The 22,070-nt window shown below is 41.8% G+C and overlaps 1 protein-coding gene across 1 annotated transcript in view; it reads right to left on the bottom strand.

Moving 5' to 3' along the window:
* LPAR3 (lysophosphatidic acid receptor 3) overlaps positions 1–22,070 on the bottom strand; it is an 82,413-nt gene that overhangs the window by 18,100 nt on the left and 42,243 nt on the right. The gene's annotated exons all lie outside the window — the stretch shown is intronic.

The raw sequence follows: 22,070 nt of genomic DNA, 5'->3' as shown, positions 1-22,070 counted from the left end.
TCTGTCCACATTCCCACAGCACAGCACCCTCTACACACTTATTGTCAAACCCAACACCACTAGTGAGATTTCCCTCCATCTGTCCAGCCAGCCTAATATTGCCTCCAGGGCAGAAACTCTGCCATAGTCACCTTGATTCCTGACACCTGATTGGGCTGGATGCTTAGCAGGTACTCAGCTTTCAGGGAGGCAGGAAAGGAAAGCTGAAATAGCACAGAGAGGAACCACAGGTAACACACAGGAAAATCAAATGTGCTCCCTGCCGAGTTTAGGAGGACTCATTCCAATGCACTGTAGTCCGATAGAACATTTCTCCAGCAATCAACTCGGATCACCTTTCAGTGCCATCAAGGTAAATACAGGGCTATAGCACCACAGGAGGCTCATCTTATGGACTGACTCAATAGCCAATTCTATTTCCAAACTTCGCAAGTCAGCTGGCTGGAATTCAAAATACACTTTATTATGAGCACATTGATACATTGGGGGGGTCGAAAAGTTCGTGGAAAATGCTGGGGTTTTTTTTGGAAAAACCTGTGTATGAAAAATAAACTTGAACTTCAATTCCATTTCTCCATGAATTTCTTGTTTTTATTGGCATAAGGCACGTGTGCTGGCTAGAGAGATAGAGAACCCCTCCTACTGGGGTATGGTAATGCTGTGATCCTTTTTCCTCCATTTCTCCATCTCATACAGATTCTGGGTATACACCTACATATGCCTGGCATGTTTTTCAAGCCTCCAGGGCAGAAATTTGAATCGTGGTCAGTCATGTGAGATCCAGCTTCCTATGCTCAGTGTTTATGGCTATTCTACAAGATTGGCCCCAGCCATGAACTTTTGGAAGTCCCTCAGATGCAGCTCATAATTCACTCATAAAATCCCATTTCATCCACTGATGGCTGATGAGAGGTGACTCCAGACTTAGAGCAAGTTGATTTGCAGTGGTTTTTTCCACTGATTTATTCTTAGCCTGGTAACCCTTTTCACTCTTGCTAATACTTAGAAGAATCTCCAAACAGCCTCCTTCCAAACTGTGAACCTCACCTTGCACATGGCCCCACAAGTTCTTGCAATGGATAAAAGAAGTCTGTCTCTGTATTTTGTTGTTGTTGGTATTTCTTCCAGATACCTCTCCTGATTCCTCTATATCAGTACTTGAAAACACATCACTCCAGATACCTTTCCTACCTCTGTACTTGAACACAAACTAAGTTAAATCTTAAAACATGCCATTGATGATTCTATTTACCCTGTATAATACATGTCCACACACATGCACATTTTAAATATACACACTTGCTTTATGTTCAGAGTTGATAAAACAGAGGATTGGTAAAAACATAGCAGGCTCTTGGGTGGGAAGAACACAGTTCTCTAGTAAGACATTGCTTTTACTGAAAATTAGACAGGACTAATTCCTATGGCTTTATCCTAGAAGCAAGCTGCAAGCTTAAATACGAGGACCACCAATTCGAACAGCACCATGCTGACCAACCACCATGTTCCTCTGTGGCAAAGGACGGTTACGGTTCCAATCTATGTTGCCAATCACAAATAGGCACCCTCCCATCTTAAAACACCAAGACAAAATACCAGTGTGCTTTTCCCCACTGTTTCATCCCATGACCATCAACACATTCATTAGTATGTGTAGTAAGTGCTGGGTTGAGATGGTTTTAGAGATAATTCCCACCCTCCATGCGTTTGCCCTATATTAGGGCAAAATGGCTGCACATGTAGAAATAACTCTTAAAAGGGAGAAGATGACACATGTCAAATTAACAGGATGGCCAATGAGACAGGACATCAGAGGTTGGGATGACCGAGGAAGACATGATGGAGAAGAGGGCTTGAGGGAGGTCAGGAAGGAATACAGGAACTCTATTATTCAGGGGAAAGAAGACTCTCAACTTGTCCCTCTGCTCTCTGGTCAAACATATAACACAAATAGGTCCCAATCACTTTGAGGTCAGGCACCATACCTGGTGCTATAACCACAGTAAGGCGGGACAACTATGACTGCACATCTCACCCCGAGGAACTTCCCAGGTCCCGGGGAGAACTATAAACCGGTACCTGGGAAGTCAGGGACTCCTTTCCTAATTTTGAACAGCTTATTATAATCTGGAATAGAGAGTCTTAAGGTCTTAAAGTCTGTGCTTCTTCACATTTGGGTAAAACAAACACATTTCAAACCACATTACATCATAGTTTAGAAGAATCCTCTGTTTAAAAGTTACTTTTATTACTCCAGTAATCAAACGAGATTAGTAAGTCAAAATGTGTAAACAACAATAAATGTCTTCTAAATTGTTCATCTGTAAAGAAGGAACTTCTAAATCACATGAACACAAAAGCTGAAAATGATCATTTAAAGTTTAAGAGCATTTTTTCTTAAACTAGAGATTGTCTTGTTTGTCTAGAATATGAAACAAATCAAACACTAAGTTTGATAAAGACAGTCTGATATACCATCTCATTTATGGAATTAAAGACATCATGATATCGAATTAAGAAAAAGTACATCTTGTCCCTTAGGCCTTCCCTCTCCTCCCGTAGGAAAGACATGAAAACTTCCTATTTCAACATGTTCCTTTTTATTTTCCAGAAACAAATGTGTTTATTATTGTGTGCAATGACTAATTTGTTTTTTTTTTTTTAACCTCATGACAGAGATAAAGTGCAGGGTTTACTAGGTAGGGAAACTTGAGGATTGCCCTCTGAGCATTATTTCGTGATCTGTAACACAACAACAGTAGCTCCCTTTCCTGGGCTTGGCGAGGACCCGGTGCAGGATGGACACAGGCCCTGTGGTGGTGTCAGTTTTGAGTCATCATTATGGTCGTGACTGTAAGCATTAGCTCTTATTATTCTAGGAAAGGCCTACTGTGGTCTGACATGTGGAAACCCAGAACAGCACTAGTCAGGAGGCAATATGGCACAGTGTTTTAACTGCCTGGCTCCAGAGTCAGACTGCTGGGTTCCAATCCCAGTCCTATCACTTCCTTGTGAGCAACCTTGGGCAATGCTTACTTAACCCATTAAGTTACCTTATCAGTCCCGTGGGGACACTCAAAACATATTTAAAAACAAAAACAAAAACAATGCCTGGCATAGAGTAAGACTCTGGGTTATCCTTTCTTGCCATTGATCCTGCTTGCCAGCTTAAACGATGGAACCAAATTCGAGTCTGGGAAGAGCTGGAAAATACTTCGAAGCCAAGCCTTGAGGTGTGGAACTAGCTGTTGTTTTGTGAGTAATCCCACAGGGGCAGTGATTTTTAGAGATAAGGCAGGTCGTTTAGAACATAGCCGTACAGATAGAACTAAGTGGAAAGACATGAGTGGCAGTGCGTGTGGAGACCTAGCCACTCAGCACACCTCCATCCCAGCACGAGCGATGCTGCAAATATGTACTTCTTATTTTCATGCCAATTGTCTCAACTAGATCATAGTACTAGGTGTCTCAAGTCCTAGGACTGTATATGACCAATTTACCTTCATGCTCTCAATTTTTAGCGTATTATCTGTCATAAAGCAGGCACTTAGTATTTGTTAATGAGTAAATGACCACATGAGTGAATAAATCAGTTGTCTGAAAATATGTATAGATATTAGTCCAAGCACCAAAAGACTTCTGAAAATGAACACGGTAGAATTTAACCCTTAGGTAACCAAGTAGGAGGAAGCAAATGAAGAGACAGATAAACAGGAATGACACTGCTATCTCCTGGAAAGTCAACTTCGTAATTTCTATGGGTCTACTTTCACTGAACAGAGGTTTTGTGATGAATCACCTTATTTGCTTGGCAGTTGTTCAGTCAGAGCCAATATATTTCATGGAGTCTTTGGCAACGTTGTTTTGCTTTATGCACATGATACATACTTGTGCAATTAGTGTTCAATGTTTGTGCCTAATTCACATGAAACCAAGTCATCTCCTATGCTTTTTAAAAATGTTGATAAGGGACCAGCAGTTGGCGTAATGGCTATGTCACTGGACTCTCATGTAGCCAACCACAGTTCGAGTCCCAGACCCTGGTGGCTTTACCTCACACCAGGTGTGTGTGCGTTTGTGCCCAAGATCCCGAGAGGAGAATAGAGGAGAAAGGATTGTAGCATGGCCATCCTCCCTGGGGAGTGATTTCTCGCTTTCTATCTCTCTGTCTCTCTCTGTCTTTCTGGCGAGTGTGCATGCTCTATAGCAAAAACCTCTCCAAAAAATAAAATAAATATTGATAAATCTAATAATTTTTTTAAAGAGTCATAGACTCTGAGACTTTCAAGAATTGTTACAAGTTCTTCATTTATCCTCTAGCGCTATGAAAGAATCCCCTAAATAACACTGTATGTGCGGGTCATCTAACATCTACTCTAATATCACCAAAAAGAATTTTATCCTGCTTCACCAAGTAGCCAGCTCCATTAGAGAACAGCTCCAATTTTTAGAAAAGTCTTCTTATATAATGAGTTGAAATATCCTTTCTGCGATTTCTACCCCTTAGTCCCACTTTTAACTTCCAAACCTCTGCAATGAAATTCCTTTTCCAGATAACATTTCTTAATATGTTTCTAGAAAGGGGGACACACTGCTGTCTTGAAACATTTGGTGACACTTGCCCAATTCTTTCATCTTCTCTGGAACCTTCCAAATCCCAGTTACCACACTAGCGAAATTCCTCTGCAGTGCCCAGAACTGTCCTTCAGTGTACCCTAATCTTACTCATGTCCAAAGAAAGCAAAACACCCTCCTTCCTAACCCTGAGTCTCCAGGTTCTACTGATGTGTGTACACTTGCAGTCCCCTTTCAGATGAGCATGCTGAATGATCTTCTGGTTAGCAGAAACCTTTCGGTCTTCTGTTTTCCTTGAACATGTGTTAGGATAAAGGAGGTCTTCCTTGTCTTTGTGTCTGTGTAATTGTGATTCGTATATGTTAGCTAAATTTAATGACCACATCTAATAGAAACTGCTGTTCTAGTTTGGCACATCATGCTGCTCTGTTGATGGCTGATGTTGGTGATGGCTGTTTGAATCTGGAATCTCCTACCTGAAAGATCAGTTATTCTTCCCACTTTTGGTCGCCTATGTATTTCACCACCAGCAATGCTTTTTAAATCTCCTGTTAGTCATTGCTATTGCGGCCAGGAAGTACAGACCAAGGGCAGAGTTCTCTGCCACTCCTCGAGATTCTAGCTAGGTTGAAGCTAATCCTGGCTCCTTGCCCGTCTTCAGGGAAAGGTTTTTGGTTATTGATGAATGCCCTGACTGTTCTAGCACCCTGCCCACAGTTCCTGATCACCACAATATCACGTTCAGTTATCGGGACCCCCCTATATACCTTCTACAGCATTCTCTTCATGTCCCTGCACAGCAGCCACAATCACAAAATATAAATTGGGTTCACTTTTTATTTAATTTATGTAATGTTTTATAAATACCATTTGTGATTCTCTTTCTTACAAAACCCATTCAATTACTTTTACTGAGTATCTAAGATTCTTTATCAAACATTTAAAATAATTAAACAACACAAATTCATCTCTTATTTTCTGACCTTATACAAAACAATTAGATTTATTGTCTGAGCTAGTCAGGTATTATAGCTGCTTATATTTATAAAATATTAACATTTGACCTTCTAAAGACAATCAGAAAACAAAATTTAAAGTACAAATGCTCAAACTGTTACATTCAATTTTTTTTCATATATACACTTTGTCATATGAAAGAGGAATCATTTATTTTATTTTTGATCGACTACGATAACTTATTTATGATTTAATTTAGAAAACAGGGATGGGCCAGCTGGTAGTATGGTAGTTAAACTGGGTGGATTCCACATGGCTGACTACACAGTTGGAGTCTCCGACCCAGCATGCCAGTATTATAGCTGCTTATATTTATAAAATATTAACATTTGACCTTCTAAAGACAATCAGAAAACAAAATTTAAAGTACAAATGCTCAAACTGTTACATTCAATTTTTTTTCATATATACAGTTGGAGTCTCCGACCCAGCAGCTTGAGAAGCATGCCAGGCGCATGTGCATGTGAGCCCAAAAGGAGGGAGAGATGGAAGGAAAAGATTGCAACATGACCATTTTCCTTGAGGGGGGAGGTGCTTTCTCTTTCTTTCTCTCAGGCAAGCACACAGGCTCTTGAGCAAAAACGTTTTTGAAAAAGAAAGAAAAAAAATGTAAAAATCTTAAAACCACAGTTCTTAAAAATCACTAATCATTGCTGTGCTTTATAATTCTCTCATTTTATAGATGAAGAAACTGAGGCACTGGGAGGTGAAGTAAATCTCTTAAATTAACAATACAATAAAAGATGGTCTATCCTGTAAGTTAAAAGCCCTACATTCTTAAGAAAAAAATAATGCCTTCCCCCAAGAGCCCCCACTGGATATGAACATAGTACTTTAGTATTTTTTTAAGATGAAAAGTTATGCTAGGTTTATCCCACACAGTCGGCAAATATGCTTTCCCCTAGGTTCTAAGTCAGTTTGGGGCTAGCAAGAAGAATTTGGGGTACTTTTCTAGGAAACAAAAAAGATTACATCAACTCTGATAGGGTCAATAGATTGGTATATAAAATGCCAAACTTATGCAGGAATTTCTTATCATAAAACATAGAATATGGTTCATTAGCAAAGTCTTTATAACATACATTATTATACACATATACATATTAATAATATATCAGTTTGTTGCCATTTAAAAGGCACCGGTAATTGAAATAGTAAAATCAAAGTTCACTTTCCTTTATATTCCACTTCCTATTTTGGACCATAAAATCAAAAGGGATAAGGGTTTTACCTTTACGTAGAAACTTAATGATCTTAAGCTTCTATTCAAACTAGGAAGAAAAGAATGCTATTTGGAGCTGGAAAAAAAATGATGCAATTCAGAAATGGTATTTTTGGCATATATATCACCTAATAAATGACATCTACTTGTGAAATATCCTCCTGGAATTAGCTGGCCTGAATTTACGCCCTATGGGTATAATGACAGGATTTTTAAAATTTCCTTAGAACTCCAGAGCTCTGCAAAACAAAGGCCTAGCACGGACTACGGCATAAAGAGCCCTGCCAACAGCAGGCCAATGCCTGGCAATACAAACTGTATTCACCTCTCCTGCCAGGGAGGCTAGGGCACAAGCAGAGGGTCCTTGGAGCAGAAGGTACCTAATGGTAAGGGTCATATTCCAACAGCCATGTCCCAGCCACCTAGTCACCAGCCTCACGGCATTAATGCTAAGAAACATGTGCCAGCTAGTATTATCACCTGGATCCATGGTGCATTTTTTCATAGCTCACCCTCTTGCACTGCACATCCACAGTCTTCACTAGTTCCATTCTCACTGATTTCAGAACTGTACTCCTATGTGGGTTGCAGCTGCCCAGGCCAGAAACCTGAGTGTCTCTCCTTACTCCCTTCCCCCATGTGAACAATCACTAATATCTATTGACTCTGCCTTCTTAATGCCTTTTTAATCCACTTATTTCTTTGCAATGGTCCTATCCTACGGATGGTGGTTACATCACACCCCATTATCTCTAGTCTGGATTAATTTAATAGCCTTCCAAATGTCCTTTCTGACTACATTCTTACCCCCTTTTAATTCATTCTCTATAGTGTGGTCAACGATCTTTATATAAGGCAAGTCTGACAAAGCTATATCCCTGCATCGGGTAAGGCCCAAAGTCTACAGCCTGACTGGCAGTCTTCGTGACCACACCCCAGATGCCCTCCCAGCCTCCTTGCTCCTGTGACCAGCCTCTCTTTGACCCCTTCATCCTGTCTTCTGTGTTATTTACAGTGTCTGGAATAGGCCATCCTGCCTTCCCTATCTTGGTCTTTATCCCTACGGCGCCCTCTGCCTTCAACATGCTTTACAGAGCCACAACCTAGTTCCACACACAACTCCACAGCTTTTGGTGCTCAGTTTAATATAAACAGTAGCTTCCATGTACCATGTGGGGTTCCACTCAAAATATTTTTATGCAGTCAGCCATTTAATCCTCACGTCAACCCTTTGAGGTAGGTATTATCACGCTCCTCTTTTATAGATGAGGAAACTGAGGCACTTTAGGTATCACTTGGTCTGGGGAGCTTGTATGATCTCTCTAACCTGGGTTATGTGAGACTATCAAGTGCTCCCAATGATCTGTTTCACAATGATCTATTTCAATTTTCTGCACCACAAAATATAGGTCTTCAAGAGAAAGGACATGTCTGGCCTTTGGTGGCTTCAAAGATAAAGTGGTGGAACTAATAAGATTAATGCGGTGGAACTAATACGTGATGGCAATGCTCTGCAACAGGTGTTACAGACATCCTTTAGAACCAATCTGTCTGGGTTCAAATCTCAGCTCTTCCAGCTGAAAACAATGTGACCTTGAGCAATTATTTAACTTCTCTGCCTAGACTGGGAGATAATGACAGTAAATACCTCATATAAAGTAAATATCTGTACAGTGTTTAGCACATACTAATAATTATATAAGTGTTGGTATTATTAGCATTAATGTTAACAAAGAAACTACTAATAAAAGCACTTGTAAAATGGAATGAGTATTATTAGCTCATTTTTACTGGCAAGAGGAACTGGCAATGATAAAGAGACAATCCTCAAATATATTCTGGCATTAGAATTACATATCCTCATTCGAAGAATTATTGTAATGCATCAAATACCTAGTTGAGGGATTCCTTGCCAAATGTCCTACCAGTAGACTTTCTTTTTTTTTTGGAGAGATTTTCGCGATAGGGTGCGTGCGCTCGCCAGACAGAGAGAGACATAGAGACAGAAAGTGAGAAATCACCCCCCAGGGGGGATGGTCACGCTGCAATCCCTTCTCCTCCATTCTTCTCTCGGGATCTTGGGCACGCACGCACACGCGCCTGGTGTGAGTTTTAAGCCACCGGGTCTGGGACGCAAACCGCGGTCGACTACGTGGGAATCCAGCGACATAGCCATTACGCTAACTGCTGGTTCCCCCTATCAGTAGACTTTCAACACAACAGCAGCAGATGAATGAAGGAGTAGGCTCCTCACACATTCTAAAGAGGAAATGATCCACAAGTCTTATTCAGAGGATACCACTTACTTTTATAAAGATAAATCACAATACTTAAGGACCATATGGATGAGAAAATCACAAGGAAATGTTTCCTCAGGATTGTAACGTTTAGGACCAAAGTTTCATTTTATGAGGAAATTTTTCCGAGTAATTTATTCACTGAAGGAAGAAAACGCTGCATCCTCAGACGTCAAGAGGGATTTAGTAGTATACTCTTCAAAGCAACACAGATGTCTCATTAAAACAGTAATTTTGTTTAAGAAACGATATAACCAAAAAAGTCCACAGTGTGCCAAGATTTTATAGAGTAATTAAGCATTGTATCCCTTGTCAGAGACACTGTCTTTCGCTCAAAGCTTACTACAATGGCGACGCCATTTTCTGAAAACAGTGTCTGGTTTTCCCCAGTGGAGAACGGACTCTGGTTCTCCACTAAGCAATCCGAAGCCTTGGTCCTTGTATCTGTGACACACTTGAATGCTCACTGGAATTTCCTTGTGAAGAAACAATAACCAGAGCTTTCACTCTCAATGGTACCCAGTCCTTCGGGTTCTCAACTGTTAGCCTGCCTTTGGCAATGCTTGGCAATGACAATGACAGCGTATAAGTTGAAGTACACATCTTCTCTTTCTAGATAACAGATCTGAAATTCCTGGAATCTAGTTCCCAGTTTTTGTGATCGATTTTAAGTTCTACTTCAAACATCAGCATAATCATGGGAATCTTCATTTTTCTGAGAGGTTTGCCTTACAACAAATAATGTCTTAGTCATTAATTTAATCAAAACATTTTGAAACAACAAAAGCTCATTACAACTAAAAGTCTGGGGAGTCCATGAATTTCACTGAAGTGGAGTTTGCCATTTAGAGGAAAAGGAAATGAATGAAGTCCCCATGAGGTTCTAGGAAACCCTCAATGGCTCCTCTGTTAGTCTCCAAGCTTCACCCTCTGTACTTTCAGGTCACGCCATGTGTATGGCTTCTTGTTTTGAGATTAAAGTTGACACTTCCAAGTCAAAGATTCCCCCCTTTTATGGTAACTGCTTCTATTTTCACATCCCTTTCAGTGAATCAATCTCTTGCGTGCTTGCACACACCTATCCTTTATACACATGGTTACACAGGTGAAGCTCCTGACAAACCTGATTCCACTCCTGACTAAAATTGGTTGCTTGAATCACTTGACTGAGAATGGACCAATTGAAATCCCCTTCCTGGGCCCCAGTGCGTGGTTAGACTCAAATAGTCTAAGAGCTGGCTCCTGATTCCAGGTTGTACTAGCTAAGTCCAGAGAATCCGTAAGGGGGAAAAAAGACAGTGACACTAATAGGAGGGTACTTCAAAAAGTTCATGGGAAATGGAGTTAAAGTACAAGTATATTATGGTGCCAAAAAAAAAGAGAGGAAAATTCATCCCATTTTTTTCATAAAACATGTTTTCCACAAACTTTTTGAAGACTGTGTATACATCTTGGAGTCCCTGATTGTCATGTTTTATACAGATAAACAGAATAAGCAGGGGGAATGTTTGCAGAGGAAAAATGAAATAAGCACATAGAAACTGAGGTGAGGAGTGAGTAGAAATAAGGTCTTGAATAACACAGGGTTTTCCAACCCCTGGGTCCAGCTGCTCCTCCGGCACCCTTGGATTATGTGAGACACTTCTGTTCCTTTCCTCCTTTGCTTAAGCTGTCATAAGAATTGGTTCCTGTTTTTACAATCAAATGGTTATTACATAAATGGATCTCACGTGTAAGCATAGGGCCAGGACCTAAAATATATATATTTTTTTCAGATATGTCATAACCACCACCATCACATTAATCATTTGCTGTAATTTTAGAGTCCCAAACAGAGAAGTTCAGGCACTGGCCAAAAGCGAAGAAGTTCCTAAAGAGTTTGAAAAATACCCACAATGTATGGTTGTATACACGTGGTTTTAATGAAGAGAAATAATTTTCCTCACATTTCCTTTAGCTTCATAAATTATTGACCTAAAGACATGTTTTAAGAGAAATGTACTTCAGTAGATTAGTTTTCATTATGATTAAAAAGTATTCGTGCAAATTATAAACCTCATCTGCTTACTCATAGCACTCTTAAAAGTTTTCATCTTTAAAAACATACTCTGTTAAGGTATTTATTGATTAAACACATTTTTTTCTTTATGTAGGTAAGTGAGGGTAAACTTGGGAGTTCTTTTTAGAAGAAGAAGATAATAATAACAGCTCTAAGTTTGAATTTCAAGTTCAATATCACATTTGGCATGGATTTCAAAGTCATCCAGGGGTGCTGTTTTGTTCACAAGGAGGTTTTTCTTGTTTGAGCCCTCTTGCATAAGACTCCAGGAGGAGGGGAAAAAAAAAAGATTCCCTACGTGTCAAGACATGAAGCAATTAGTGTGCAGAAAATGAAAACCACCCTATAAGCAATGCTTCAGTCTCCATAACTGTCTAGCAAGGCAATTTCATCCTTTCCTTGGAATATGAGGTTTAAGAGGAGGAGAACCGAGTGCTGCAGAGAAAGTAGACTCTTGTGTGTTGGTCTTCACGCGCTGTCAGGTCTGGGGCTGTGGCCAGGCTGAGTCATAAGTCCAGGGACTGTGGTGGCTCCAGCCTGCAAGAGCCTGCAGGAAATTCTAACCCCTGTCCTCATCCTCACATTTCAAACTGCCTTTTTTCTTTCACTGTGTCCTCTTTCGCCCTCAGCATAGCTACCCCTCATCTCCTGTAGCTGCTCTTAGCTAATGTTGGAGCCCAAGTCGGGAGTGGTAAACTGACCTCAGACACAGGGCGAGCATCCCAGGCCTGCAGAGTGGAAGCTGCTGTCTGTGACCACTTTCCAACACACTTCCTTTTCAGTCATGATTTCTTCTCTCCGGTGGTATAACACACATTTTTAACTGAACTGTTTTTTTAATATTTAAAGAGGGGCACAGAGATTGGTGCAATGGTAAAACAAGATGCTCTGTGAGGCAATCCCATGTGGGAAGGTTCCGGGTTCACATCCAGAGACCTCCCTGAATATGCCAGGATGGCACATGCCCATGACCTGGGGCTGGCTGGGGGTGAAGCACAGCTTTAAGACCCTGCTTCAGGGGAAGGAGAGCAGTAACTGGCATGATGGTTAAGGTGTTAGACTCCCACCTGACTGAATGCAGTTCGAGTCCCAGACCTAGTGACCTAAAAATCATGTTGGGCACATGTGCATGTGTGTCCCAAATCCCGAGAGGAAAAGGGATTGCAGTATGGCCACCCCCCCGGGGGATGATTTCTCACTTTCCCTCCCACTGTCTCTCGCGCTCTCTCTCTCTTTCTCTCTCTCTCCGGTGAGTTCAAGAGCCCTATGGAAAAACCTTAAAAAAAAAAAAAGACTCTGCTGGAAGTGCTCTTTGTCTGTCTTTCTCTCACACACTTGCTCATGGAAGAAATAAATAAACAAATAAATAAATAAATAAACTAAAGAGGAAAATAAATAAATAAACTGAAAAGAAAAGAAAAAACTGGGTTCTCTTTCTCTCTCTCTCCGGTGAGTTCAAGAGCCCTATGGAAAAACCTTAAAAAAAAAAAAAGACTCTGCTGGAAGTGCTCTTTGTCTGTCTTTCTCTCACACACTTGCTCATGGAAGAAATAAATAAACAAATAAATAAATAAATAAACTAAAGAGGAAAATAAATAAATAAACTGAAAAGAAAAGAAAAAACTGGGTTTTCATGAAGCAAAAAAACAGGAGAAAGGCCTGTCAGCCATATGGGTGTGCTGGTCTGGCTCTCTCTCCTGGAGCTATGGTGGGCCTGCTCCACATCAGCAGGGACAATCAGTGGAGGAGGGAGGTCGAGGCAGGGACTCACCAATGGACTGCAGGGGTCAAGTCCTACCCTACACTAACAGCTCGGCTCCTCTAAGGAGACACAAGCAACTCATAAGTTCATTCACCTGGACCTGGCCTCTGCTGAGAAAGGAGGTAACCCAGGGAGCCTCTCCTGGCAAGCTGGAAGGCAGCTGGGCTCTGGGGCTACTTCCAGAACCCGCCAAACTGGCTCCTTTCTCAGGCTGTTCACACTTACTGTGCCAGCTCTGCCTACCTGGAGCCTTCCCTTCATGTAGGCTTCCATTCAAGGGTCACAGCCTTTGAACAGAGACCATTCCAGGACCACCCAGTCTAAAGCAGCCTCTCTACCCTGCCTGGCCCTGCCACCTTGCTCTTTTGCTGGATTTATTTTTCCTCAGAAGTCTTAACAGCACATAACATAAGATTCTAATTTATTTACAGTTCACGCACACTGCAAGCAAGCTTACAGAGGCAGGGACTATGTCTTAATCACTCTATTTCTAGGGTCTAACTAGGGCCTGGCCCATAACAACCTTCATGTAAATATTATTTGAATGAATGAATAAGAATGGAAACCAGATATCTCCATTTCTAGCTCAATGTGCTCACCTGTCACCTTCGATTGACTCCTCTATGCTTCCTACCCTTAGGTTGCTGACAGAGGGAAGCTCTCCACCCTTCAAATGTCTAATGCTGGAGCAGAAATGCTTCATTTCAAAGTATATGGACTATAAAAATCTGGTGTTGATGGAAAGCATAGAAGAAAGAGCTATGCACTGCTTGTGGGAGCGTAGATTGCTGCAACCCTTTGGAGGACGAGTTAGAAATATCTAATGTAATATTCCATGGGCATTTTCTTGACCTACTAATTCTTGAATAATACAGTTCATAAATATAGTCCTAGGAATGCATGGAGATTTGTATACAAGAATGCTCACTGCCACATTATTTTAATGGTGAAAAGTTAGAAATAGCTCATAAAGTATCAACAATTTAGTGGCATACAGCCACTGAAGAGAATTAGATATATATGCTTATAGTAATATGAAAAATATCCATATATTTTCAAGTAAAAAAAACAAGTTGGAGAACTATGATGAATATTAAGAACACATTTCTGTACAAAAGTCATTACTGTGTGTGAGTAGCACGCATGCAAGTACACACAAACACACACACACACTTTTGTTACTTGCAGGCAAAGAATCTGCAACATGATGCATCCAACTGTTAGCAGCATGGACAGCCCGTGGTGTGGTGGTTAAGGTGCTGGATCCTGTACAACCCACCAAAAGCATGGCTTGAGTCACAGACCCAGCGACAGGCCCATGTGCTTGCATGCTCGAAATCCCAAAAGGAGAGAAATATGAAGGAGAAGGAATTGCATTGTGATCACCCTCCATGGAGGGATATTTTCCCTCTCTCTCTCTTCCTCTCTCTGTCTCTTTACTGTGAGTAGACACACCCTCTGGCAAAAATTAAAACACAACACTGTCAACAAGAGTTTTGAAATCTCTGAAGAGAGAACTGAGGGAGATTATTAAATGATCATTTTTCTAATGTGTAGGCCCTAGCAACAAGCATTTATATTTGTAATAATAGAGACTGCAAGCTTCATTTAAATTCCAGAAAGCACTTTCATATTTATAAAACAATTTAAATTCTGAGCTCTAGTTCCAAAGTTCAGAGGAACAAATTTTGCCATTTCTCTAGGCTTCATTTATGCCTGCTCTATAATAAGGAGGCTAGGAATACTTGTTCTGCCTACCCCTCAGGGTTATTGGGTGGTTAAATCAAATTCATTGGAAGAACTTCGAAAAGCATTTAAAAATCACTAAAGTAAATTCTAAGAGGCTTTTTTGTATACTGCTTGAGCTTCTTGTTAGCATTATATGTCGTTTATCCCAAAGAGTACAGTCTAGGAGAGATGTGTGTTATAGCTTTTACAAATGAGGAAACTGGGGCATAGAGAAATTAGATGTCTTCCTCGAGAAGCAGAACTAGAATCAAATATCTTGTTCCATCTCCCACCACTGCCCCAAGAGTAGGGAGATGAGAAGACCTCGTAAACTATAAATCCACCCAAGACAAAAGGGACTAGGATTATAGTCAGGGGCAGTAATATACATCCTGTGAACCATAAAATAACATAAAACCGCAGTGAAAAATCTGTTCAGTTTCTCATCCTGCAGAGTGTTGGTCCATCATGACCAAAACCAATTAATCCTTTTAATTTCCTCAGATGATATGCTTTTGTGCACAGCAAACCAGAAACCAGAACAATTTAGAGAAACATCTTCAGAATAGTCAAAATTTAAAAAGAGAGAGAGAGTAGGCATTGATAAGATAAACATGCCTTTACATGGTGGAAAAATGAAAGTTCTAGGAAAAAACAATAGCAGTGTTGAAGAACCCACCAAGCAGTGAAAGGGATACTTTATCCACAAGGAAGCTTCTGGAAGTCTGCTTGTTACAGTAATGCTACTGTTACCACAAGTGAGGCATGTAACGGGGCCCGGGCAACATGCTTTACTAGTTCCTCGCAGCCAGATCCTAAAGTTCTTACTCTTAATAACTTAAAAAATAAACTTCCAATAAGAGGATTTACTTCTTTTTTAATTGAGTTGTCAAAAAAGTCATGATGCATTTTTCTTTTTCTTTTTTAAGAGACATTTTTACTATAGGGTGCATGTGCTTGCCAGAGAGACAGAAAGCGAGAAATCACTCGCTGGGGGGATGGCCATGCCACACTCCCTTCTCCTCCATCCTCTTCTCTGGATTTTGGGTATGCACACACATGCACCCAGTGTGCGTTATAAGTTGCCGGGTCCAGGACTTGAACCACAGTTGACTATGTAGGAGTCTAGCAATGTAACTGTTACACCATCTGCTGGCCCCATGATTATTTTTCTATGGAAAATGTGTCATGGCTTTTCCAACAACCCAGTAGTTACTATATTATAATTGTACATACTTGTAGGAGCACAATGCGATTTTCCAGTATAGGAGTACAATGTGTAATGATTAAATCAGGGAAATTAGGGTACTCCCCATCTCAGTCTTTTGTCAGTACTTTGGGGAACATTCAAAATCCTCATCTCAGTCAACCTGAGATACACAGTAAACTGTTCTGAACTATGCTCCCTACTGTATCTTGTAACACCAGACATTGATCCTCTTAGCTATAATTTTGTTTTTGTTAATCAGCATCCCTCTATTGTCCCATTACCCTCCATCCTTCCCAGCTGCTAGTAGTCATTCTGCATCTCTCTACCTCTGTGAGGCCATTTTTTCCAACTTCCACATACGAGGAAGAACATGCAGTATTTCTCTTTCTGTGCCTTGCTTATTTCACTTACATAATATAGACAGTTTCTTTCTTCTTTCTTTCTGAGAGATTTTTGCTATAGGGCATGTGCACTTGCCAGAGAGACAGAGAGGCAAAAAGCAAGAAATCACCCTCCAAGTGAAAAAGCCACACTACAATCCCTTCTCCTCCATTCTCTTCCTGAGATCTTAGGCATGCACATGTGCCCAGAGTGAGTCTGAAGCCACCAGGTCCAGGACTTGAACCGCGGTTGGCCATCTGGGAGTCCAGTGATGTAACCACCACACCATCTGCTGGTCCCATTTTTTTTTTTTTTTTTTTTTGAGAGAGAGAGATTTTTGCTACATGGCATGTGTGCTTGCTGGAGAGACAGAAAAACGAGAATTCATCCCCCAGGGAGGATGGCCACACTGCAATCCCTTCTCCTCCATTCTCCTTTCAGGACTTTGGGCATGCATGCACATGTGCCCAGGGTGAATTTTAAGCTGCCAGGTCCGGGACTCAAACCACGGTTGACCACATGGGAGTCCAGTGACATAAACATTATGCCATCTGATGGTCCCTAGAGGGTTTATTTCCAAATAAGGTGAGTGGGCTCCAATTCCCTCAACTTCATGTGAACAACTTTTAGTTCAATACTAACAAAGGTCTATCAATTTCAAAGCACCACAGGTCCCGTAAGATAATAAAAGAATTTAAGACAGTAAGTGAAATAGTCATAAAAGAGTATCAAAAAGTCTTCCCAAATAAATTTTCCTGAGTGTGAAAAAGGGGAGGGGGCATTTTAAAAGTGTCTCAGTCACATTGCCCCAATTAAGGTTAGAAATGGTCTGCCTAATTTGCATTTCCTTGAAAGTTCTAGCCCTATTAGAGAGTCTCAAAATAACAACACTGCAGAATCCCATTCAATTTTTATTTTCATGATGCTATAACCACAGGCTCCTGTGTCCAGTTCACCCATACTGGTGATGTGCTGCTAGTAAACCTTGTCATCAGGTTAATTTGCAAAGTCCCTTCCTCCTTCTCATTTATAGCTACTTATATTTCTCTGCTTTTTTTTATGACTTTTCTACATGAAGCATATTTTCTAATATATTTTCAGGCAAGACTTCTTTCCATGCTTCCTCAAGAGTGCAATAATACTGGAAGCACAGTTTGCAGGTCACTGTAGGGGTCAGTGGAAAGTCCCCTGGTGTTAATAGCTTGAGTAATATTGTTTTCTCCTTCAGACCACACCATTAAATTGTTTTCATTACCCACAAAGGGATTATTGTGTCAGAGCAAATGAGATCTCATGCAAATTCAAACTGGCTAATTTCAACCTAACAAAATAGTGCATTCTACGTAATGGAAAGAACAAGACAATGACAAAAGTGTGTCCAGGTGGAAGAAAAGAAATGTATTTTTAAAGATAGGTCCTAGCAGAGCAAATTATACAGTTTCAGTGGCTATGTGGATATTGGGGGTGTGTGAGAGGGTGCCCTGTAGTTTATTCTCTTAGAGTTAGGCCTGGGAAGGTATTTCCCCCAAAGGTTTTAAAAGAAGTTCTGTCTTATGTCCCCTAGGAATAGCAGAGGTTCCACTTTGGATCTCCCTATTTCACCACTGAGCTTCTTCTATTTCTAACCTGACATTTTCTTTCTTCTTTCAGTCATCCAAGTTTAAAATCTGAAACTGGATTCAGCCTTTTGCTACTCCCCTCACACCCGATATGTCTCTACCTCCTGAGACTTCTACCATTTTAATGTTTTTTAAATCCATGCTTTCTAGAGTAGGAGACTATATTTGCAAACTATACCTTGGATAATGGACTGACAACCAGAATATACAGGGAACTTAAGCAGCTTACTTGCAAAAAAAATCCAATTAAAAGATGGGCAAATGAGCTGAACAGACAACTCTCCAAGAAAAACATACTAATGGCAAAAAAAAAAAAATCTATATGTATATCTACACACACATGCACATGAAAACATGCTCAACATCTTTTATCATAAGGGAAATCCAAATCAAAACCAAATGAGATATCACTTAACTCCAGACAGAAAGGCTAAGATTTCAAAAAGAATGATAAGTGCTGAGGAGGCTGTGATGAAAAGGGAACCCTCTTATACTGTGGGTGGGAATGCAAATTAGTACAGTCAATGTACAGAATGACATGGAGGGTCTCCAGAAACCTACAAATAGAACTACCATACAACCCAGTAATTCCCCTCTTAGGTATCTACACAAAAGATAGGAAAACCTTCAGTTGGAAAAATACTTGCACATCCATGTTTATTATAACATTATTTACAATTGCTAGGACATGGAATCAACCCAAATGTCTAAAAACAGATGAGTGGATTGGAAAAATGTGGCACATATACTCTATGGATACTCATGTATCAACAATGAGACCCTGACATATGATACAAAGTGGATGAATATGAAGATTTAATGCTAAACGAAACAAGCCAGACTATGAAAGACAGGTATTGACAGGCAAGTCCCCACTCAGCATATGCCAAATGTCTGTGTTTTATAGTGGAAACTAAAATATTGGAAGCTATAATAGTAGAGAGGGCAACTGTGGACACTAGAGATATTATGGGGGGATAATAGGAGGTGGGTAATATGGAGTGGCAAGGATGGGATCATGGAAAAAACAAGCAATACATTTAACAGACACAAAATGAAAAGTTATTTGCTGATGATAATGTATATGGTACTGTCTTTGACTTGACTAATATGCACTGTATTCATGCTGGAAAAACCATGCTGTACACTGTGAGGATGTACAGTGATTAAATGTAAATAAATTTGAAAAATCCATGCTTCCTTTTCCTTTCTCACTGCCATCACAGTAACTCTCCTCTGAAATGATTCCTCATGGGGTGAGGGCATTCATAAGACCTTGGTAGTTTCTTCAAAATCTGCATGCTGGGTTTCTACCAGTAGACCAATGAATTAGAGTCTCATATATGTGTAAGCAAGGAGGGAGAGATCGTGTGTGCACATGTGGGTGATACCAACAGGAAGTGCCACACTACCTCCTATAACCTTATTTCTATAATGAATCGTTGGCCCTTTTCAACAACCCTCCAAACCCAAGCACTTGGAGTCAGAGTCCATCAACAGGCTAGGCAGCAAGGCCATCACTGATCAAGAAGAAGCTGAGGAGCCCTAATCCTCAAATGAGCTTCCTGACAGGGACCTGGTAGTGAGGGTCTGCAGTAACTAACTGGTACTTGAGGTCTGCTAATGCTGGGGCTTTCTGAGATTCCCCTTGCTAACCCTTCAGAGGCTGCATCTTTCCATCTTGATCACAAGACTGTCCCACATCAATGGGCAGGTTCCATTACCTGCTGCCAGGCTTCTCTGACTCTGACCTCCAACTGCTGATCCCAAAGTGGACTTAAGCATCTGGTTGTTAGAATAAGTAGAATCTGCTGTCCCCAACTCTCCTGCCTGTCCAATCCCTTCCTTGGTGGCTCCTGGGCTCTATTCTAGGACACATGTTGTTGTGGGAACAACATGGTCTTGCCCTGTCATTGAGGAGGTGCTACTTCTCATGGATCTGTCTGGCAATCCCACAACATCTCTTCCATGACAAACTCAGGCTTCTGAGAGTCTGCCCACAGCAGCCAGTCCCTTTTCTCCACCCACTCACCTTACAGTTCCGGCCAGAGTCTGAGGGCCATCCCAGCCTTTTTCCTGCTGCAGAGTTCAGGTGGTGGCAGCTTGATGGGACAGTACTGTCCATCTGTACTACTGCCTTCATAGTAAAGCTAGGTCTTCCATCACCTCATGACACTTTCCTGACCTGGGGCATAGAGAAGCTGGACCAAGGAGGCCACAGGAGGCCATGTGCCTCCACAGAGCTCCAAGCATCCATTTCCTCATCCTCAGAGATTTCCCAGAGAACCCTTGAGGAAGCCCAACAGGACCTGAGAGATGCTGGAGAACTGTCTTCCATGGAGACGTGCAGGCTGAGTTCTCTGCATCTAACCTTTCACACTCACCTCGCAAAGGGTCTCAGCTACCAGCCTCTGACTGATAAATAGGAGACACATAATGTGCTCCAGTAAGTCTTTAAGGGACCTGACACAAATGAGGCCTCTCTTATAGAACCCTCAAGTCCTGGTCGATCCTCTCTGCTGACATCCAAAGCTGTCTCTTGCTGAGGTGCACCATGAGTCCTGGCTTACTCTTTGTCCCCGGACCTTCAGGGTCTAGTTGACCCAGTTTCTAAAAGATCCCAGACTGCTACTCTTTCCTGAGGTCCTGACCTTTCTTAAATCCCACAGGTCTCTAAGCCCCCAGAGTGTTCAGACCTTGAATCTCTGTGAGTCCTGCAAAGCTAGGTCCTAGTGAACCCCCCATTTTTCTCTGCTAGATCCAGCAGGCAACATCCTCTACTCCATAATCACTGGAATCCCCAGGCTGGGCTCAACTATCCCTTTCACATGGGGACAGGCTTAGGGGGACTCCTCCCTCTAGCAGTGAACTCTCTTCGGTTATCTCATTCCCAAACTTAAGAGAACCCAAGAAAACCTTCAACTTGAGAACTTCCAGGCTGTTCCTGCTGGGCCCTGCAGCTAGCCATTCTCTATATCAAGTGACAGAAGTCCAGAATCCAGTGAGTGGTTGTTGGCATTTTCTCTGGGGGCGACATTCACAGACACCTCCCCAAGGGGCCAGGAGGCTCTTCATCATCCCTCATTATGCAGAGGTCATCAGAAAACAATCAGGGACCAGCAGTTAGTGTAATGGCTGTCGCTGGACTCCCACGTAGTCGACTGCAGTTCGAGTCCCGGACCCAGTGGCTTAAACTCACACCGGACACATGTATGTGAGTGCCCAAGATCCCGAGAGGAGAATGGAAGAGAAGGAATTGCGGCATGGCCATCCCCCCTGGAGGGTGATTTCTTGCTTTCTGTCTCTCTGTCTCTCTCTGTCTGGCGAGCACACACGCCCTATAACAAAAACCTCTCCGAAAAAAAAAAAAAGAAAACAACCAGGAAGCCTAATGAGTCTCTATCCTCCCTGAGTGGCAAGTTGCCTTAAAGCAGAAGAACCGTGTTTCTTTCTCAAGTTAGGGAAAATGGAGAAGAGTCTAGTCATCCCTTACAAGTTAGCGTTAACCTCTGCTAAGACCAATTAATTCTATGTCCTTCTGAGGGTGTGCTCCCTGCTACTGGTAAGACACAGCTTTAGCCTTTGAGCTGCCTACAGATTCAGTGACAGTCTCCAGAACAACCCATGCCAACTTCCCCTCTCCCCGAGTCCCAGCAGAAAGCTCGTAAGTTTGCCACATGTGACTGGAGTCACAGCAATTGTGCAGACCCTAAGACCTTGGTGACCTGTTCTGCAGCACATGCACTCTCAGAATTAAACTCAGTGCCATGTCTCTGGAACCCGAGCTTTTGACAGAACGCCAGATCTGACTATAAGAAAGCCTGGGAGGGGGCCGGGCGCCAAGGTTGCGACCGGCGGCGGGTCCTGTGCGGCCCCCCCGGGGCCCCGCACCAAGGCTGTGGCAGGCGCCCCCCTCCACCCCCCTCTCTGGGCCGGACGTGTGGCCTCCGGGCCAGCAAGTTGAAGCTGAAAACAAGGATTAAGAACTTACAACCATAAGCAACAGAAAGAATCTTTAGCTCTCTTAAACTAATTGAGAAATATACTGTATAGAAGGATTTTCTCTACCTATGGACAGTGAGAAGATGATGGTTACCAGCCCTGCATTACCTCAGGGAAGAACAGGAAGTACTCTACCATTCTTGAGGAAGCCAGATACCCGAGGATAAGTCACGCTGCAGATCCCCACAACACCATTCC

This window comes from Tupaia chinensis, unplaced genomic scaffold (genome assembly GCF_000334495.1).
Source record: "Tupaia chinensis unplaced genomic scaffold, TupChi_1.0 Scaffold000263_1, whole genome shotgun sequence".
Classification (NCBI taxonomy): Eukaryota; Metazoa; Chordata; class Mammalia; order Scandentia; family Tupaiidae; genus Tupaia; species Tupaia belangeri.
This window is presented reverse-complemented; position numbering and strand designations above follow the sequence as displayed.